The sequence below is a fragment of the Stenella coeruleoalba genome, assembly GCF_951394435.1.
Source record: "Stenella coeruleoalba genome assembly, chromosome: 15".
In the NCBI taxonomy this organism is placed as follows: domain Eukaryota; kingdom Metazoa; phylum Chordata; class Mammalia; order Artiodactyla; family Delphinidae; genus Stenella; species Stenella coeruleoalba.
Window position 1 is genome coordinate 30,297,483 of NC_137161.1, and position 18,776 is coordinate 30,316,258.

The 18,776-nt window shown below is 38.8% G+C and overlaps 1 protein-coding gene across 5 annotated transcripts in view; it reads right to left on the bottom strand.

The window, feature by feature from the left end:
• RNF24 (ring finger protein 24) overlaps positions 1-18,776 on the bottom strand; it is a 139,293-nt gene that overhangs the window by 103,179 nt on the left and 17,338 nt on the right. Inside the window, exon 2 of one of the 5 annotated variants that reach the window (XM_079943656.1) lies at positions 13,025-13,428. The exons of 3 other annotated variants lie outside the window; for them this stretch is intronic. The gene's annotated coding sequence lies outside the window, so the exon portion shown is untranslated. Of the gene's footprint in view, positions 1-13,024; positions 14,341-18,776 lie in introns of those variants that run through there. One more of the 5 variants, XM_079943655.1, reaches the window with a different exon arrangement.

Genomic DNA, 18,776 nt, shown 5'->3' on the forward strand with positions numbered 1-18,776 from the left:
TGTTACTTTCAGGCTAAACAATATTTATTGATGGTGTGAGACTCTCCAGAGCCCTCTTTTCCTTAGCCATGACAACAGGCAATGTTCAAGATGGTGGCAGCTTAACGTTAGCCTAAGTTTTTGAGTAAGGAGATGTGGCGTAGAGCCCCTAGCTGACCAAAAGGAAAGACATTTCTTGTTACAAGCCACTAAGATTTTGAAGTTGTTTGTGACTAAGGCATAACTTAGCCTATCCTGGTGGATACAAGAAAGTTGAAGAGCAGCCCACATTCAAGCAGAAATCTAATATGTCATAAAGTTGATATTACCCATTAGTGAGAGTAAGCACTCTCACATTATCAGTGAAACTGTCAATCAGTAAAATTGTCAGCCTCCATGAGAACAACTTAGCAAAATTATACAGGGACTTACCCACTGACCCAGCAATTCCATATTTAGGAATTTATCTTTCAGATGTGCTTCCATGTGTACTCAAAGTGTTCTTGAAGAAACAGCAGTGAACAGTCTTGAAGCAGGATCTTAGCACCCTGCCCAGAAACTGAACCTGAGTAGCCTGGATGAAAAACCAGAAATCCTAGCCACTAGTACACCAGGCGCTAGAGGTTAGAAGCAAAGTTACCCTGGCTCTTGCCTTGTTTGGAAGCAAGAATGTTTCAAGGAGGCAAAAACTGTAAAAACAGGTACAAAGTTTATTATTAGAAGCACAGCACAACATGTGGGAGAGCACACAGAGAAGCAGTTCACTTATTTAAGGCAGGAGCAAAACAGGAATACACACCCAGAGAGAAAGGGTTTGGGCATCCTTCCTAATGAGGAGGAATGCAGTAAAGAGGTGGTTAAATCGTTTATGTAGGGGCAGTTCTTCTGGATCTTAGTTTTCCTCTGGCCAATTATCTCACTTCTTTTCCACATCTGAACTGCCCTAGGACCCTTCCCTATATGCATGCGCATCTTTTTGTCAAGATGAATTCCAGCACAAAGGCTAAATGGAGTATGGCCACACATATTATGGGATGATGCCCCCTCCCTTTTTGACCCCTGAGGAGCCTTCTTGTGCGTGTGTAGTCGGGGACGTTTCCTTGATCTCAGGAGTGATAGATGTGGTCCTCTTATCTCTTTATTCCAGCAGACCTTAGCTCCTGCCATTAATTTTGTCCTTGGAGTGTCTAGGGAAAAGAAAGTTCCAATTTACTCTGCTTGACAAACTTCAGCTGCTCAGCCCAGGGGCCCATCTACTGCCTACCTTAAATGACACACATGTACCAAGGTCTTCTTTCCAGCCTTGCTTGTAATAGCAACAGGTTGAAAGCAACCTAAATATGCAACTGGTTAAGTTATAGTATATAACCATAATCTAATTTTGCAATTGTTAAAAAAAATGCTCTGGATCTATGGATGTGCTGATTTGGCACAGTTTCCATTATAATATTGCTAAGTAAATAAAACAAAAACAAGGTACAGAACAGTATATGTGGCATATTACTATTAATGTAAAAAGAGGGCTTCCCTGGTAGCGCAGTGGTTTAGAGTCCGCCTGCTGATGTGGGGGACACGGGTTTGTGCCCCAGTCTGGGAAGATCCCACATGCCGCGGAGCGGCTAGGCTCGTGAGCCATGGCCGCTGAGCCTGCGCGTCCGGATCCTGTGCTCCGCAACGGGAGAGGCCACAACAGTGAGAGGCCCGTGTACCGCAAAAAAAAAAAAAAAAAAAAAAATTGTTTATGTAAAAAGAATGAAGAGAGAAGCTAGTTTTGTATATGCCTAAGAAGTCTCTGGAAGGGAACATAAAAAACTGGTACCAGTGATTGTCTCTGACAGGGCTGGGAAGAGACTGACTTTTCACTGAATATTTGTTTATGATACCTTTTGTATTTTATAGCACATACACATATTACATATTACTTATTAAGGAGAATAAAATAAAAATCTAACTGTAAATGGGAATAGAAAAAAGGTTCCCTGTGTTGTTTGTGAAGATTTGTAAGGCTTTTTCAAACTTCATTCTTATTCAAAAGACTTGGTTGAAAACCCTGGCCTTTTCTGGATAGATTTGGTGAGGAAAATTTTCTGCAAAGATTATTAGATATTTCATAAATATCCTGTAGCTATCTGTCTTAAATCAACATTTGCTTAGACAAGGTAATTACTGAATGATAATTTAAATTCCTCCTTTACAATTATGTATATATAAATTGTTTCTTCTCTGAGTTGTCTAATGTCTCTAGAACAATGTTAAAAATAACATTAAGAATGGACATTCCTGTCTTATTCGTAATCTAATGAGACTGCTGTTTTATCAGTAAATAGGATGTGTATAGCTTGAGACAACATACATATACACAAACACACTTACCATGTTAAGAAGTTTCCATCTATTTCTAATAAACTACGTTTTACTGAATTGGAAAATGCATTCTTTGAGGATAACAGAGATTTCACTCATTCATTTTATCAACTCAGTAACAATTAGTCTTTTTAATATTTCTCTCTACTCAAAAAAGCACTTGAGGAGACATCCCTGGTGGCACAGTGGATGACTCTGCACTCCCAATGCAAGGGGCAAGGGTTCGATCCCTGGTTGGGGAACTAGATCCCACATGCATGCTGCAAGTAAGAGTTCATGTGCCACAACTAAGGAGCCCACATGCCGCAACTAAGGAGCTGGCAAGCCACAACTAAGGAGCCCACAAGACGCAATTAAGGAGCCCACCTGCCACAACTAAGACCCAGCGCAACCAAATTAAAAAAAAAAAAAACCACTTGAGGACTACTGATGAGCATCTCTGACTTCACTAGAAGATCTTCTAGGGACTTCCCTGGTGGCGCAGTGGTTAAGAATCCGCCTGCCAGTGCAGGAGACACAGGTTCGATCCCTGGTCTGGGAAGGTCCCACATGCCGCGGAGCAACTAAGCCCATGCACCACAACTACTGAGCCTGTGCTCTAGAGCCCGCACACCACAACTACTGAGCCCATGTGCCACAACTACTGAAGCCCACGTGCCTAGAGCCCATGCTCTGCAACAAGACAAGCCACTGCAATGAGAAGCCTGTGCACCACATCAAAGAGTAGCCCCCACTCGCTGCAACTAGAGAAAGTCTGTGCACAGCAACAAGGACCCAACGCAGCCAAAAATAAATAAATAAATAAATAAATAATTTAAAAAAAGGATCTTCTATTTCTTTGACTTCTTTTGGTCTTGGCTTTAGATTGGGATTTGTGAAAAAGAACTTCATTGATCTCTGTGAGGCTGCTTTATAGAAGCGAGTAAATCAACAGACAGTAGGCACAGCAGGGAGAATACTTAGGATCTGGTTGAAGCCACACAGCAGCTCTTCAGCAAACACTGAATCAGAGCATTTAACCATCTGAAATATATACTTAGAATCAACTTTACATCTCTCAGGTGTAAAATAAAAAAACAAAATTTCATCACAGACAGTTGGCAGCACTACTTAAATACTTTCACTGAGCTCCTTGTTTTCAATTCATTATAGAATAGTTTACTTTTGGAAACAAACTACAAGGTTAGAGGTCTCATATAGTTGATGGATTGGAGATTGTATCTTTCTAGGGTCTCTCTTGAAAATAACTCCATAGATTCCATTGATGGTTTTCGCTTTAAATTTCAGGAAACTAACAACCTGGGGGCTTTCATATTTGAAATGCTCTTCCTAGGGTCATGACTTCCAAAGCAAAAGGGTTAGACACTGGCTTAAATAAGTAAGAAAAAATGTGCATGTAAAATCTCTATATTAAATAGACTATAATGTTCAGCTTACTACTTTGTGTTTCTTAGTCATATTGATTCAAGTTCAAACTTATTGTTAATAATCAAATATTCAAAATAGCATAAGCACAATTATAAATATATCACCTATGGATTTTGATTGCACTCAGTGCAGCAATACAATTAATCTAGGAAAAATCACCTCAGGAGACCCAGTTGAACATATAATCCTCCAAACTGGGGAATCTTTTTTCCTTCAAACAATTCTTTAAAGGGTCTTCCTCAGTGGTCCAGTGGTTAAGACTCCGCCTTCCAATGAGGGAGGCGTGGGTTTGACCCCTGGACGGGGAACTAAGATCCTTCATGCTGCGTGGTATGGCCAAAAATTTAAAAAAATTAAAAAAACAATCTTTTAGGATATTAATCAAAATAAACATTTTACATAATGTTTTAGAGAGTCTATGACTAGCATTCACATACATAAATATCATTTAATCCTTATAATCACTGTGGGGTAGGTATTATACTCAGAAGAAACTGAGACACAGAAAGGTCAAGTTGGTTGCCCAAACTGAAACTACTAGTGAGTGGTAGAAGAGGGACTGAAACCACGTCTGAATCGAAATCCTTTACTCTTCCCATGAGAGCCTGCTGCTGCCTTCCATGGACCTTACTAAATTTGCACTGGACAGTGTTTGAATGAACGCACAAGTGAAACAATTTCTGTGACTGCTTCCTATGGGCAATGAGCATGCTGATACATCCAGCATTATCTTCACTGCTTAGAGAGAGAGGCCCAAGAAAGGCCAATACTGTACTGTAATTCCCAAAGAATTTTGAACAGTGAAAAAAATATACGTATATATGTTTTAAAAAACTTTTAATTTTGAAATAATTTTAGATTTACAGAAAAGTTCACAAGTTCCCACATACACTTTGCCTAACTTCCCCTAACGTTAAAATCCTTTTTTTAAAAAAAAAATATTTATTTATTTTGGCTGCACCAGGTCTTAGTTGCTGCATGCGGACTCCTTAGTTGCGGCATGCATGCTGAATCTTTTAGTTCTCTGACCAGGGATTGAACCCTGGGCCCCCTGCTGGGAGCGCGGAGCCTTACCCACTGGACCATCAGGGAAGCGCCCCCCCCCCCTCCTTTTCTTGACCCTAGGAAGAGAATTTCAAATACGAAAGCCCCAAGGTTGTTGCGGCATGCAGGATCTTAGTTCCCCAACCAGGGACAGAAACTGCGCCCCCTGCAGTGGAAGCAGGGAGTCTTAACCACTGGACTGCCAGGTAAGTGCCCCCAGTGTTAAAATCTTACACAACCATAGTACAATAACGGGAAATCAACACTGGCACAATACTATTAACTAAACTTCACACTTTACTAGGCTCCAATTCAAGATCCCACATCACATTTAGTTATGTCTCTTTAGTCTTCTACAATATGTGACAAAAAACCATGACTTTTAAATTAAAATTAATCAAGGTTTATTTGATTCTGAAAATGTCATGGCATTTCTGGAAACAGTACTGAATATTGAAAACCTGCCTTGGGAACTGCTGGGTCTATGTGAAAACAAAGAAAACATCCTGAAATAAAGAGCTACAGTGGCCCTACAGACGGAGAAAAGAGTCACTCTTTAAATAAAAGGAAGAGTTGGCTGTAATAGTCTGACTAGGTCAGTTATATTTAATATACCTGTCCACAGAAAAGAAGTCAACAATCAGTTATAACTCTCTGGAAAAGCACAGGCTACCAGATAGAAATCAATACAACTCTGTTTAATGGAGCAGTCATGAAAGATTAATTTGTTTTTAAATTAAAGGACATGAATTTGTTCTGTCTATAGATAAGGTAACTTAATAACTAAATTCAAGTATACTAAGGTTATTAGAAGGCACTAAATTTCCCCTACATATGGACCCCTTTTTCTAAACTGTAGCATAAAAGTTGCTGAGTTGTGGTGACTCTAATTCAAACCCTTAACCCTTTGGAAGACGCACAGTCTCTATATGCTATTAAAGTTACTCTGGGAGAAGTGGCAAGAAGGTCCTCTATAAACCTGGATAGGTTACCTCCTATTCTTGAGGGTTCTGGGTTGAGCACATTAATTCCAAGACTTTACTGGTGAATTCTCAATTACCAGAAAAGGTAATAGTTTTTCGGAATTCCTACAGGAGCTCAGAATCCCTGAAGAGGAAAGATTAGAAGATATAAACTGTATGTACTAAAACCGAAACAAGGAAGTTTAGTAAATCACAAGCACTTCTAGAGTGGTAAAACAAGAACAAGCTAACAAATAAAAAATTGAAGATTCTGTTAGTGTTCAGCCTTAAAAACAAGAGAATATAATGTCTTTGTGGTTTAAAAATTCATCAGCCAGGAAATAAGGATAATTCAGAGGGTTCCACAGCAGTAAGTGGGCTCCACTGAAGATGCCACAGCAGAGGCATTAACTGCAGACTTGAGCTTAGCCACATCCACCACTAAGACTGTAGGCAAGTTTAAATTTCCTCATGTGTAAAATGAGGATAGTTAAAACAACTGTCTCTGGGGGATGTGCGTAGCATATAGTGAGTGCTCATCATCACTAAGGTCTATTGGTTCTTTGGTGCAAGGGTAGCATTGGGGTTAGTGTCTAAATTTTCCTGAGTCAGGGATAATTTGGGCCTGGGACACATTTCCCTGGGCCACTCTGGTTCAGATCCAAATCTTTGAGACTTGGTCACAAGTGTATATTGATTGATTGATTGATTGGCTGTTTGGGGCTCTTTGTTGCAGCGCGTGGGCTTCTCCCTAGTTGTGGTGCATAGGCTTAGTTGTCCTGCAGCATGTGGGATCTTAGTTCCCCAAATAGGGATCAAAGCAAGTGGACTTTCTTTCTTTCTATTTTTTTTAGTAGATCTTTATTGGAGTATAACTGCTTCACAATACTGTGTTAGTTTCTGCTGTACAACAAAGTGAATCAGCCATATGCATACATATATCCCCATATACCCTCCCTCTTGAGCCTCCCTCCCTATCCCACCCTTCTAGGTCATCACAAGCATAGAGTTGATCTCCCGGTGCTATGGTGCTGCTTCCCACTAGCTAATTATTTTACATTTGGTAGTATATATGCGTCTACGCCACTCTCACTTCGCCCCAAATTGCGCCTCCCCTCCCATGTCCTCAAGTCCATTCTCTATGTCTACGTCTTTATTCCTGCCCTGCCACAAGGTTCATCAGTTCCATATTTTTATTTTTTTTTAGATTCCATATATATGTGTTAGCATATGGTATTTGTTTTTCTCTTTCTCACTTACTTCATTGTGTATGACAGACTCTAGGTCCATCAACCTCACTACAAATAACTCAGTTTTCTTTTTTTTTTAATAGATATTTATTGAACTATAATTGCTTCACAATACTGTGTTAGTTTCTGTTGCACAGCAAAGCGAATCAGCCATATGCATACACATGTCCCCATATCCCCTCTCTCTTGAGATTCCCTCCCATCCTCCCTATCTCACCCCTCTAGGTCATTGCAAAGCACTGAGCCAATCTCTCTGTGCTATGCTGCTGCTTCCCACCAGCCAACTATTTTACATTCGGTAGTGTATATATGTCGATGCTACTCTCACTTTGCCCCAGCTTCCCCCTCCCACCCCATGTCCTCAAGTCCATTTTCTATGTCTACCTCTTTATTCCTGCCCTGCAACTAGGTTCATCAGTACCGTTTTTTGTTTTTTTTTAGGTTCCATATATATGTGTTAGCATACAGTATTTGTTTTTCTTTTTCTGACTTATTTCACTGTGTATGACAGACTCTAGGTCCATCCACCTCATTACAAATAACTCAATTTCATTTCTTTTTATGGATGAGTAATATTCTATTGTATATTTGTGCCATATCTTCTCTATCCATTCATCTGTCGTTGGACATTTAGGTTGGTTCCATGTCCTGTCTATTGTAAATAGTGCTTCAATGAACACTGTGGTACATGTCTCTTTCTGAATTACGGTTTCCTCAGGGTCAATGCCCAGTAGTGGGATTGCTGGGTCATATGGTAGTTCTATTTTTAGTTTTCTAAGGAACCTCCACACTGCTCTCCATAGTGGTTATATCAATTTACACTACCACAAACAGTGCAGGAGAGTTCCCTTTTCAACACACCTTTTCCGGCATTTATTGTTTCTAGATTTTTTTTTTTTTTTTTTGCGGTATGCGGGCCTCTCACTGTTGTGGCCTCTCCCGTTGCGGAGCACAGGCTCCAGACGGGCAGGTTCAGCGGCCACGGCTCACGGGCCTAGCCGCTCCACGGCATATGGGATCTTCCCAGACCGGGGCACGAACCCACATCCCCTGCATCAGCAGGCGGACTCTCAACCACTGCGCCACCAGGGAAGCCCCTGTATGTCTTCTTTGGTGAAATGTCTGTTTAAGTCTTCCACCCATTTTTTAATTAAATTGTTTGTTTTTTTGATATTGAGCTGCATGAGCTGTTTGTATATTTTGGAGATTCTTTGTCTGTTGTTTCATTTCAAATATTTTCTCCCATTCTGAGGGTTATCTTTTCGTCTTGTTTATGGTTTCCTTTGCTGTGAAAAAGTTTTTAAGTTTCATTAGGTCCCATTTATTTTTGTTTTTATTTACATTACTCTAGAATGTGGGTCAAAAAAGATCTTGCTGTGATTTATGTCAGAGAGTGTTCTGCCTATGTTTTCCTCTAAGAGTTTTATAGTGTTTGGTCTTATATAAAGGTCTTTAATCCATTTGGAGTTTTTGTGTATGGTGTTAGGTAGTGTTCTAATTTCATTCTTTTACATGTAGCTGTCCAGTTTTCCCAGCACCACTTATTGACGAAGCTGTCTTTTCTCCATTGTATGTTCTTGCCTCCTTTGTCATAAATTAATTAAGTAACCATATGTGTATGGGTTTCTCTTTCTATCCTGTACCATTGATCTATATTTCTGTTTTTGTGCCAGTACCATACTGTCTTGATTACTGTAGCTTTGTAGTATAGTTTGAAGTCGGGAGCCTGATTCCTCCAACTCCATTTTTCTTTGTCAAGATTGCTTTGGCTCTTCAGGGTCTTTTGTGTTTCCATACAAATTGTAAAATTTTTTGTTCTAATTCTGTGAAGAATGTGATTGGTAGTTTGATAGGGATTGCATTGAATCTGTAGATTGTTTTGGGAAGTACAGTCATTTTCACAATATTGATTCTTGCAATCCAAGAACATGGTATCTTTATCCATCAACCTTTCATTTCTTTCATCAGTGTTTGTTGTTTTTTTTTAAATTAATTTATTTTATTTTATTTTTGGCTGCATTGGGTCTTCGTTGCTGTGTGCGGGCTTTTGTCTGATTGCGGCGAGTAGGGGCTACTCTTCATTGTGGTGTGCAGGCTTCTCATTGTGGTGGCTTCTCCTGTTGGGAGCACAGGCTCTAGGCATGCAGGCTTCAATAGTTGTGGCACATGGGCTCAGTAGTTGTGGCTCATGGGCTCTAGAGCACAGGCTCAGTAGTTGTGGCGCATGGCCTTAGCTGCTCCGTGGCATGTGGGATCTTCCTGGACCAGGGCTCGAACCCGTGTCTCCTTCATTGGCAGGTGGATTCTTAACCACTGCGCCACCAGGGAAGCCCTCAAGCCCTCATCAGTGTTTTATAGTTTTCTGAGTACAAGTCTTTCGCCTCTTTAGGCAGGGTTATTCCTAGGTATTTTATTCTTTTTGTTGTGACGGTAAATGGGATCGTTTCCTTAATTTCTCTTTCAGATTTTTCATTGTTAGTGTATAGGAATGCCAGAGATTTCTGTGCATTAATTTTGTATCCTGCAACCTTACCAAATTCACTGATTAGTTCTAGTAGTTTTCTGGTGGCATCTTTAGGATTTTCTATGTATAGTATCATGTCATCTGCAAACAGTGACAGTTTTACTTCTTTTCCAATTTGTATTCCTTTTATTTCTTTTCTTCTCTAATTGCCATGGCTAGGACTTCCAAAACTATGTTGAATAAGAGTGGTGAGAGTGGACATCCTTGTCTTGTTCCTGATCTTAGTGGAAATGCCTTCAGTTTTTCACCATTGAGTATGATGCTTGCTGTGGGTTTGTCATATATGGCCTTCATTATGTTGAGGTAGGTTCCCTCTATGCCCATTTTCTGGAGAGTTTTTATCATAAATGGGTGTTGAATTTTGTCAAAAGCTTTTTCTGCATCTATTGAGATGATCATATGGTTCTTATTCCTAAATTTGTTAATATGGTGTATCACATTGATTGATTTGGTTTACTGAAGAATCCTTACATCCCTGGGATAAATCTCACTTGATCATGGTGTATGATCCTTTTAATATGTTGTTGGATTCTGTTTGCAAGTATTTTGTCAAGATATTTGCATCTATGCTCATCAGTGTTATTGGTCTATAATTTTCTTTTTTTGTGATATCCTTTTCTGGTTTTGGTATCAGGGTGGCTTCGTAGAATGAATTTGGGAGTGTTCCTCCCTCTGCAAGTTTTTGCAAGTTTGAGAAGGATTGGTGTGAGGCCATGTGGTCCTGGTTTTTTCTTTGTTGGAAGATTTTAAATTAAAGTTTCAATTTCATTACTTGTGATAGGTCTATTTATATTTTCTAATTCTTCCTGGTTCAGTCTTGGAAAACTGTACCTTTCCAAGAATTTGTCCATTTCTTCATGTTTGTCCATTTTATTGGCATATAGTTGTTTGTGGTAGTCTCTTATAATTCTTTGTATTTCTGCGGTGTCAGTTGTGATTTCTCCTTTTTCATTTCTAATTTTATTGATTTGCATCCTCTCCCTTTTTTTCTTGATTAGTCTGGCTAAGGGTTTATCAATTTTGTTTATCTTCTCAAAGAACCAACTTTTAGTTTCATTGATCTTTGCTATTGTTTTCTTTGTTTCTATTTCATTTATTTCTGCTCTGATCTTTATGATTTCTTTCCTTCTACTGACTTTGGGTTTTCTTTGTTCTTCTTTCTTTAGTTGCTTTAGGTGTAGGGTTAGATTGTTTATTTGAGATTTTTCTTGTTTCTTGAGAGACAGAATTGCTATAAACTTCTAGTCAAGAACTGCTTTTGCTGTGTCCCATAGGTTTTGGGTCATTGTATTTTCATTGTCATTTCTTTCTACGTATTTTTTTATTTCTTCTTTGATTTCTTCAGTGATCTCTTGGTTATTTAGTAATGCAGTGTTTAGGCTCCATGTATTTGTGGTTTTTACAGTTTTTTCCCTGTAATTGATCTCCAATCTCATAGCGCTGTGGTCAGAAAAGATGTTTGATATGATTTCAATATTCTTAAATTTTCCGAGGCTTGATTTGTGACCCACAATGTGACCTATCCTGGAGATGTTCCCTGTGCCCTTGAGAAGAAAGTGTATTCTGCCACTTTCAGGTGGAATGTTCTATAAATATCAATTAAATCTATCTGGTCTATTGTGTCATTTAAAGCTTGTGTTTCCTTATTTATTTTCTACTTGGATGATGTGTCCATTGGTGTAAGTGGGGTGTTAAAGTCCCCTACTATTATTGTGTTACTGTCAATTTCTCCTTTCATGGTTGTTAGCATTTACCTTATGTATTGAGGTGCTCCTATGTTGGGTCCATAAATATCTACAATTGTTATATCTTCTTCTTGGATTGATCCCTTGATCATTATGTAGTGTCCTTCCTTATCGCTTGTAACAGTCTTTATTTTAAAGTCTATTTCACCTGACTGAGTATTGCTATTCCAGCTTTCTTTTGATTTCCATTTGCATGGAATATCTTTTTCATCCGTTCACTTTCAGTCTGTACATGTCCCTAGGTCTGAAGTGGGTCTGTTGTAGACAGCATATATATGGGTCTTGTTTTTGTATCCATTCAGCCAGTCTGTGTCTTTTGGTTGGGGCATTTAATCCATTTACATTCAAGGTTATTATCTATATGTATGTTCCTCTTATCATTTTCTTAATTGTTTTGGGTTTGTTTTTGTAGGTCTTTTTCTTCTCTTGTGTTTCCCACTTAGAGAAGTTTCTTTAGCATTTGTTGTAAAGCTGGTTTGGTGGTGCTGAATTCTCTTAGCTTTTGCTTTTGCTTGTCTGCAAGTGGACTCCTTTCTGAAGTGACCCAGACAGAGAATTTGGGGAAACAAGAGTTAGTTTAGGTACATTTCTTCAATAACAATTTCCAGATTGCTAATCTGTATAATTCAAAAGCTTATCCAGTTTTGGATCTTAATTTTGTAGGAGGAATACATAGCCTTAATACAGCATCTAAGATGCTTATGACTAACTCAGCAAACCCCAAATAGTTATGAATACAGCGTGTGCAGGCTGCCAGGTAGTTAGACACTTGTGACAATTACTTTAAGTTTCTAAATATTATAGTCCTAAGCACGGCCTGAAAGTCTCTCCCCTTTGCCTACTGGGATCATTTTGTTCTTTTTTTTTTTTTTTGTACGTGGGCCTCTCACTGCTGTGACTCTCCCGTTGAGGAGCACAGGCTCAGTGGCCATGGCTCACAGGCCCAGCTGCTCCACGGCCTGTGGGATCTACCTGGACCGGGGCATGAACCCGTGTCCCCTGCATCGGCAGGCGGACTCTCAACCACTGTGCCACCAGGGAAGCCCCATTTTGTTCTTTTAAGAAAGATATAGGAAGATGTCATCCTTAAGACGATTTCAGGCAGACAATGGAACAGATGAGACAATGGCACAGGCAAAATATGTTAGTTTAATATTCTAGGAGATGAGTCTGGTTCTCCTGATTTTGTATTTTCCAAAATTCTAAAAAAAATCTAAATCATTCCAGAACAGTGAATAATTCTCCTCTAAATAGGTTTTTAAATGTCAGGACTTGCTATACCATTAGCCCTGAAAGCTCCTATATAAAAACATTTTACCTGACCACTACTAATCTTCATCATGCAAAGCACTATTATCTTAATTTTATAGATGGATGTATTAAAGACAGTACAAGTTTGTGATTTTTTTTTCCCACTTCTAGATCAGGAATGAGATGGGTAGCTCACGTCATATGAAGTCTTACAAGGTTTATGTTCCCAGTAAGGTCAGTGTACATCTAGGGTGGCATCTATTCTCTGGCTGATCAATTTCCCCAGGGGTTACTGGGCTCAGTGGGAAAAATTTACACTAACTAAACCTAGAAGAGGCCAGCTCATAAACCATTAACATCAACTGATGAATTCAAACCAGGAAATATGTCTAGCAGTTCTCTCTTGGAAGATCTTATGCATTAAACCAATTACAGAAAAGAGAATGACATGTTCTTTTTAAATTTATTTTTACTTACTTAATTAATTAGTTTTTGGCTGCACCGGGTCTTTGTTGCTGCACGCGGTGGGTACTCTTCGTTGCTGTGCGCAGGCTTCTCATTGCGGTGGCTTCTCTTCCTGTGGAACAGGGGCTCTTGGTGCATAGACTTCAGTAGTTGTGGCACATGGGCTCAGTAGTTGTGGCTTGTGGGCTCTAGAACTAGGCTCAGTAGTTGCGGCGCACAGTCTTAGTTGCTCTGTGGCATGTGGGATCTTCCCAGATCAGGGATTGAACCCGTCTCCCCTGCACTGGAAGGCAGATTCTTAACCACTGAGCCACCAGGGAAGTCCTGAGAATGACATATTCTTGAGATGTTTCTATTACACTGTCAGCTCTTCTCTTCTAAAAGGACAGTTCCATTTGGAGAACCAGTATTGGCATCTAAAAACACAGAAGCTTCCTTCTTTAGTGGAAGAGATATAATGGCAAACAAACACTCCTTGGTTTTCCTTTTTGCCTATCCAGATAGCAGAGACACCTTCCCCCCAATATCTCTTTTCCCTGTCTTCCACTCTAATCAGGAGTTTTAGCTGGGCACATGGCTCCAGTTTCCAACTTTCCTTGCAGCTGTGCATGGCCACATGTTTCATGGATTCACACATGATGATTCACAAAGAAGGGTCTGGGAATCATGATTAACAGAGCACTGAAGGTGCCTCCCACCTTCTGCTTCATCCCTTTCTCCACCCTGTAATGTGGATGCCATGATCTTGCTCAATAAGAATATGGTTTACACTCAAGAGGAGAATAGAGTACTAAGAAGGAAAGGGGATAATTGGTAAAACGTCATGAAGTTCCCTTCATGATGCCATGAAGTTCCCTATCAGATCAGTGCCAACTCTTACATGAGTGAGAAATAAATTTTAATCTTGTTTTAAACCAGTTGTTGTTTTGTGTTTTTTGTTACTCACAGTTGAACCCATCTATCTAATATAGAAATGTTCTGGATAAGTACTATTTTAAATTATTTTGTATTAATAGACATTTGCAATATCAGATCATGGATCTTAATTCCAGTTCAGAAAAATATGATTTTTGTTAAGACATGTCATTAGCCTTCTGTCATGGCACCACATTGGATAACTAAGTAGAACACAGGAAATTCCACAGTACAATGCAATCTTCTTGATAGGAAGTAGTCTGGAACCATCAATAATACATTTACATATACATCTTCACAGAACCATAAAGACCATCATCCTTAATTAAGTGTTGTAGTCCAAATGACTCACTTTGCAGAGGAAGAACCTGAGGCACAAAGAGGATGGGTTTTTCAAAGTCAAAAGCCTGGCTTTTTTAACTGCAGCCACAAACTTGGGGGAAATATGCTCTGTGGATTGTACTTCTATGTATCTTGTTTCTAATAACTCACTTATACTAACATATAATCATTGGTTATCCCCAAATAAAACACCTAGCACTTAGCTCATCAAGCTCACATAAAAATTAAAAATGTAGCATGTAACAACAGACAATTGCATGTAACATGTAACCATAGGCATTACAGAATAATTACTGAGTTATGCAGAACTCTCAGCAGAAAAATTAGTTACAAGAGGAAAACAGCAATTAAAAATAACAGTGGTGCAATGGTTTTAGTTACAATAGTCCCATTGTAATGTGTAACTCTAGTTTCCCCGAGTTACACATTATTATTACTTGTACTGAGGGATGTACCAATAATCATGACATTATTAACGTACATAAATGCAACAAAAAAAATAATACTGGCACATGAATCTTTTCCACATTTTATATTGAAACACCATTCTTTGGTTTGTAGCCACAGTAACTGTTTATAGGGCTTTTCTAATCATTTGTAACTGACAACCAGTCATGGGACACCAATCAACTTTATTTTTAAAAAGTCACTTTATTGGGGCTTCCCTGGTGGCGCAGTGGTTGAGAGTCTGCCTGCTGATGCAGGGGACACGAGTTCGTGCCCCGTTATGGGAAGATCCCACATGCCGCAGAGCAGCTGGGCCTGTGAGCCATGGCCGCTGAGCCTGCATGTCTGGAGCTTGGGCTCTGCAGCAGGAGAGGTCGCAACAGTGAGAGGCCCGCGTGCCACAAAAAAAAAAAAAGTCACTTTATCTCTTCTTCCTACAGGATAAGTTGGTGTGCTTCTAAGAATCTTAATGTAACAAAAAGGGAACGTGGATAGATCTTGAAAAGACCATGCTAGGTAAAAGAAGCCAGTCAAAAAGGACCACATATTGTATGATTCCATTTATATGAAAGCCCAGAATAGGCAAATCTATAGAAAGAGAAAGAGTATGTTAGTGATTTCTTAAGGGTAGGAATGGTGTATGTGAGGGGATGGTGGCAGCATTAGGGAATGATGGTTATGGGAGCAGGGTTTCTTTTGGGGATAATGATAACGAAAATGGTCTAAAATTGATTATGATAATGGATGCACAACTTTGTGAATACACCAAAAACCACTGCATTGTAAAATTTAAATGAGTGAACTATATGGGATATAAATTATGTCTCAATAAAGCTGATTAAAAAGGGGGGTGGGCAGTCCTAACCACAGCAATCAGAGAAGAAAAAGAAAAAGAATCCAAATTGGAAAGGAAGAAGTAAAACTGTCCCTGTTTGCAGATGACATGATACTATTCATAGAAAACCCTAAAGACACCACCAGAAGACTACTAGAGCTCATCAACGAATTTGGTAAAGCTGCAGGATACAAAATTAGTACACAGAAATCTATTGCATTTCTATACACTAACAAAGAACTATCAGAAAGAGAAATTAAAAATGATACCATATACCATTGCATCAAAAAGAATAAAATACCTAGGAATAAATGTAACTAAGGAGGTAAAAGACCTGTAGTTAAAAAACTGTAAGACACTGATGAAAGAAATTGAAGACGACACAAACAAGTGGAAAGATATACGATGTTCATGGATTGAAAGAATTAATATGGTTAAAATGACCATACTGTCAAAGGCAATCTACAGATTCAATGCAATCCCTATGAGAATATCAATGGCATTTTTCACAGAATTAGAACAAATAATTATAAAATTTGTGTGGAAACACGAAAGACCCCGAATAGCCAAAGCAATCTTGAGAAAGAAGAGCAGAGCTGGAGGTATCGTGCTCCCTGACTTCAGACTACAGCACAAAGCTACAGTAATCAAAACAGCATAGTACCGGCACAAAAACAGACACAGTGATCAATGGAACAGAATAGAGAGCTCAAAAATAAACCCATGCACTTACAGTCAATTAATCTATGACAAAGAAGGCAAGAACATATAACAGAGAAAATACAGTCTATTCAAAAAGTGGTGCTGGAAAAACTGAACAGCTACATGTAAAAGAATGAAATGTGAACATTTTCTCACACCATATACAAAAATAAAATCAAAACCAATTAAAGACCTAAATATAACACTGGAAACCATAAAAATCCTAGAAGAAAACATAGGTAGAACACTCTTTGACATAAATTGTAGCAATATTTTTTTGGATCTGTCGCCTAAGGCAAAGGAAACAAAAGCAAAAATAAACAAGTGGGACCTAATTAAACTTAAAAACTTTAGCACAGCAAAGAAAACCAATGACAAAACAAAAAGACAACTTACTGAATGGGGGGAAATATTTGCAAATGATATGACCAATAAGGGGTTAATATCCAAAATATAAAAATAGCTCGTGCAACTCAACATCAAAAAAACAATCTGATTAAAAAATGGGCAGAAGAAAAGTGAACCCTCTTGCACTGTTGGTAGGAATGTAAAATGATACGGCCACTATGGAGAACAGTATGGAGTTTCCTTAAAAAACTAAAAAATAGAATTACCATATGACCCAGCAATCCCACTACTGGGCATATACCTGGAGAAAACCATAATTCAAAAAGACACATGCACCCCAATGTTCATTGCAGCACTATTTACCAGCACTATTTAGCCAGGTCATGGAAGCAACCTAAATGCCCACCAACAGACAAATGGATAAAGAAGATGTGGTACATATATACAATGGAGTATTACTCAGCCACAAAAAGGAATGAAATTGGGTCATTTTGTAGAGACGTGGATGGACCTAGAGACTGTCATACAGAATGAAATAAGTCAAAAAGAGAAAAACAAATATCATATATTAACGTATATATGTGGAATCTAGAAAAATGGTACAGATGAACCGGTTTGCAAGGCAGAAATAGAGACACAGATGTAGAGAACAAATGTATGGATACCAAGGGGGGAACGTGGGGGTGATGGTGGTGGTGGTGGTGGTGGTGGTGGTGGTGGTATGAATTGGGAGATTGGCATTGACATATATACACTAATATGTATAAAATAGATAACTAATAAGAACCTGCTGTATAAAAAAATAAATAAAATAAAATTCAAATAAAAAAATTAAAAGTGGGCAAAAGACCTGAACAGACATTTTTCCAAAGAAGACACACAGATGGCCAATGGGCACATGAAGAGATGTTCAACACTGCTAATCATCAGAGACATGTAAATCAAAACCACAATGAGGTATCACCTCACACCTGTCAGAATGGCTATCATCGAAAAGATCGCAAATAACAATATTGGCGAGGATATGGAGAAAAGGGAATCTCTGTACACTCATGGTGAGAATGCAAATTGGTGCAGCCACTATGCGAAACAGTATGGAGGTTTCTCCAAAAACTAAAAAAGAACTACCATAGGATCCAGCAATTCCACTCTGGGGTATTTATCAAAAAAACCCCCCAAAACACCAATTCGAAAAGATACATGCACTCCAACATTCACAGCAGCATTATTTACAATAGCTAATATATGGAAGCAACCTAAAGTGTCCATCAACAGATGAATGAATAAAGAAGATGTGGTATATATATGCAATGGAATATTACTCAGCCATAAAAAAGAGTAAAATCTTGCTATTTCTAACAACAGGGATGGACTTTGAGGGCACTATGCTAAGTGAAATAAATCAGACAAAGACAAATACTGTATGTTATCAGTTATATGTGGAATCTAAAAAAATACAACTAGTGAACAAAACAAAACAGAAACAGACGCACAGATACAGAGAACTAGTGGTTATCAGTGGGGAGAGGAAAGCAGGGAGGAGCAAGATAGAGGCAGGGGATTAAGAAGTACAAACTACTATGTATAAAATAAATAAGGTACAAGGGTATAATGTACAGCACAGGGAGTATAGCCAATATTTTATAATAACTTTATCATTTAAAAATATTTATTTATTTATTTATTTATTTATGGCTGCATTGGGTCTTCATTGCTGTGTGCGGGCTTTCTCTAGTTGCGGTGAGCAGGGGCTACTCTTCATTGCAATGCGTGGGCTTCTCAATGTGGTGGCTTATCTTGTTGCAGAGCACAGGCTTTAGGCATGCAGGCTTCAGTAGTTGTGGCTCGTGGGCTCTAGAGCACAGGCTCAGTAGTTGTGGTGCACGGGCTTAGTTGCTCCGCAGCATGTGGGATATTCCTGGTCCAGGGATCGAACCCATTTCCCCTGCATTGGCAGGTGGATTCTTAACCACTGTGCCACCAGGGAAGTCCTTATAATAACTTTAAATGGTATATAATCTATAAAATTTTTGAATCTCTATGTTGTACATCTGAAAGTAATATAATACTGTAAATCAACTATACCTCAATGTTTTTTAAAAAGTTACTTCCTGAAAAAAAAAAAGGCGGGGGGAAGAAAACTGACTTAAGATAACCATCAGAAACGACATATCC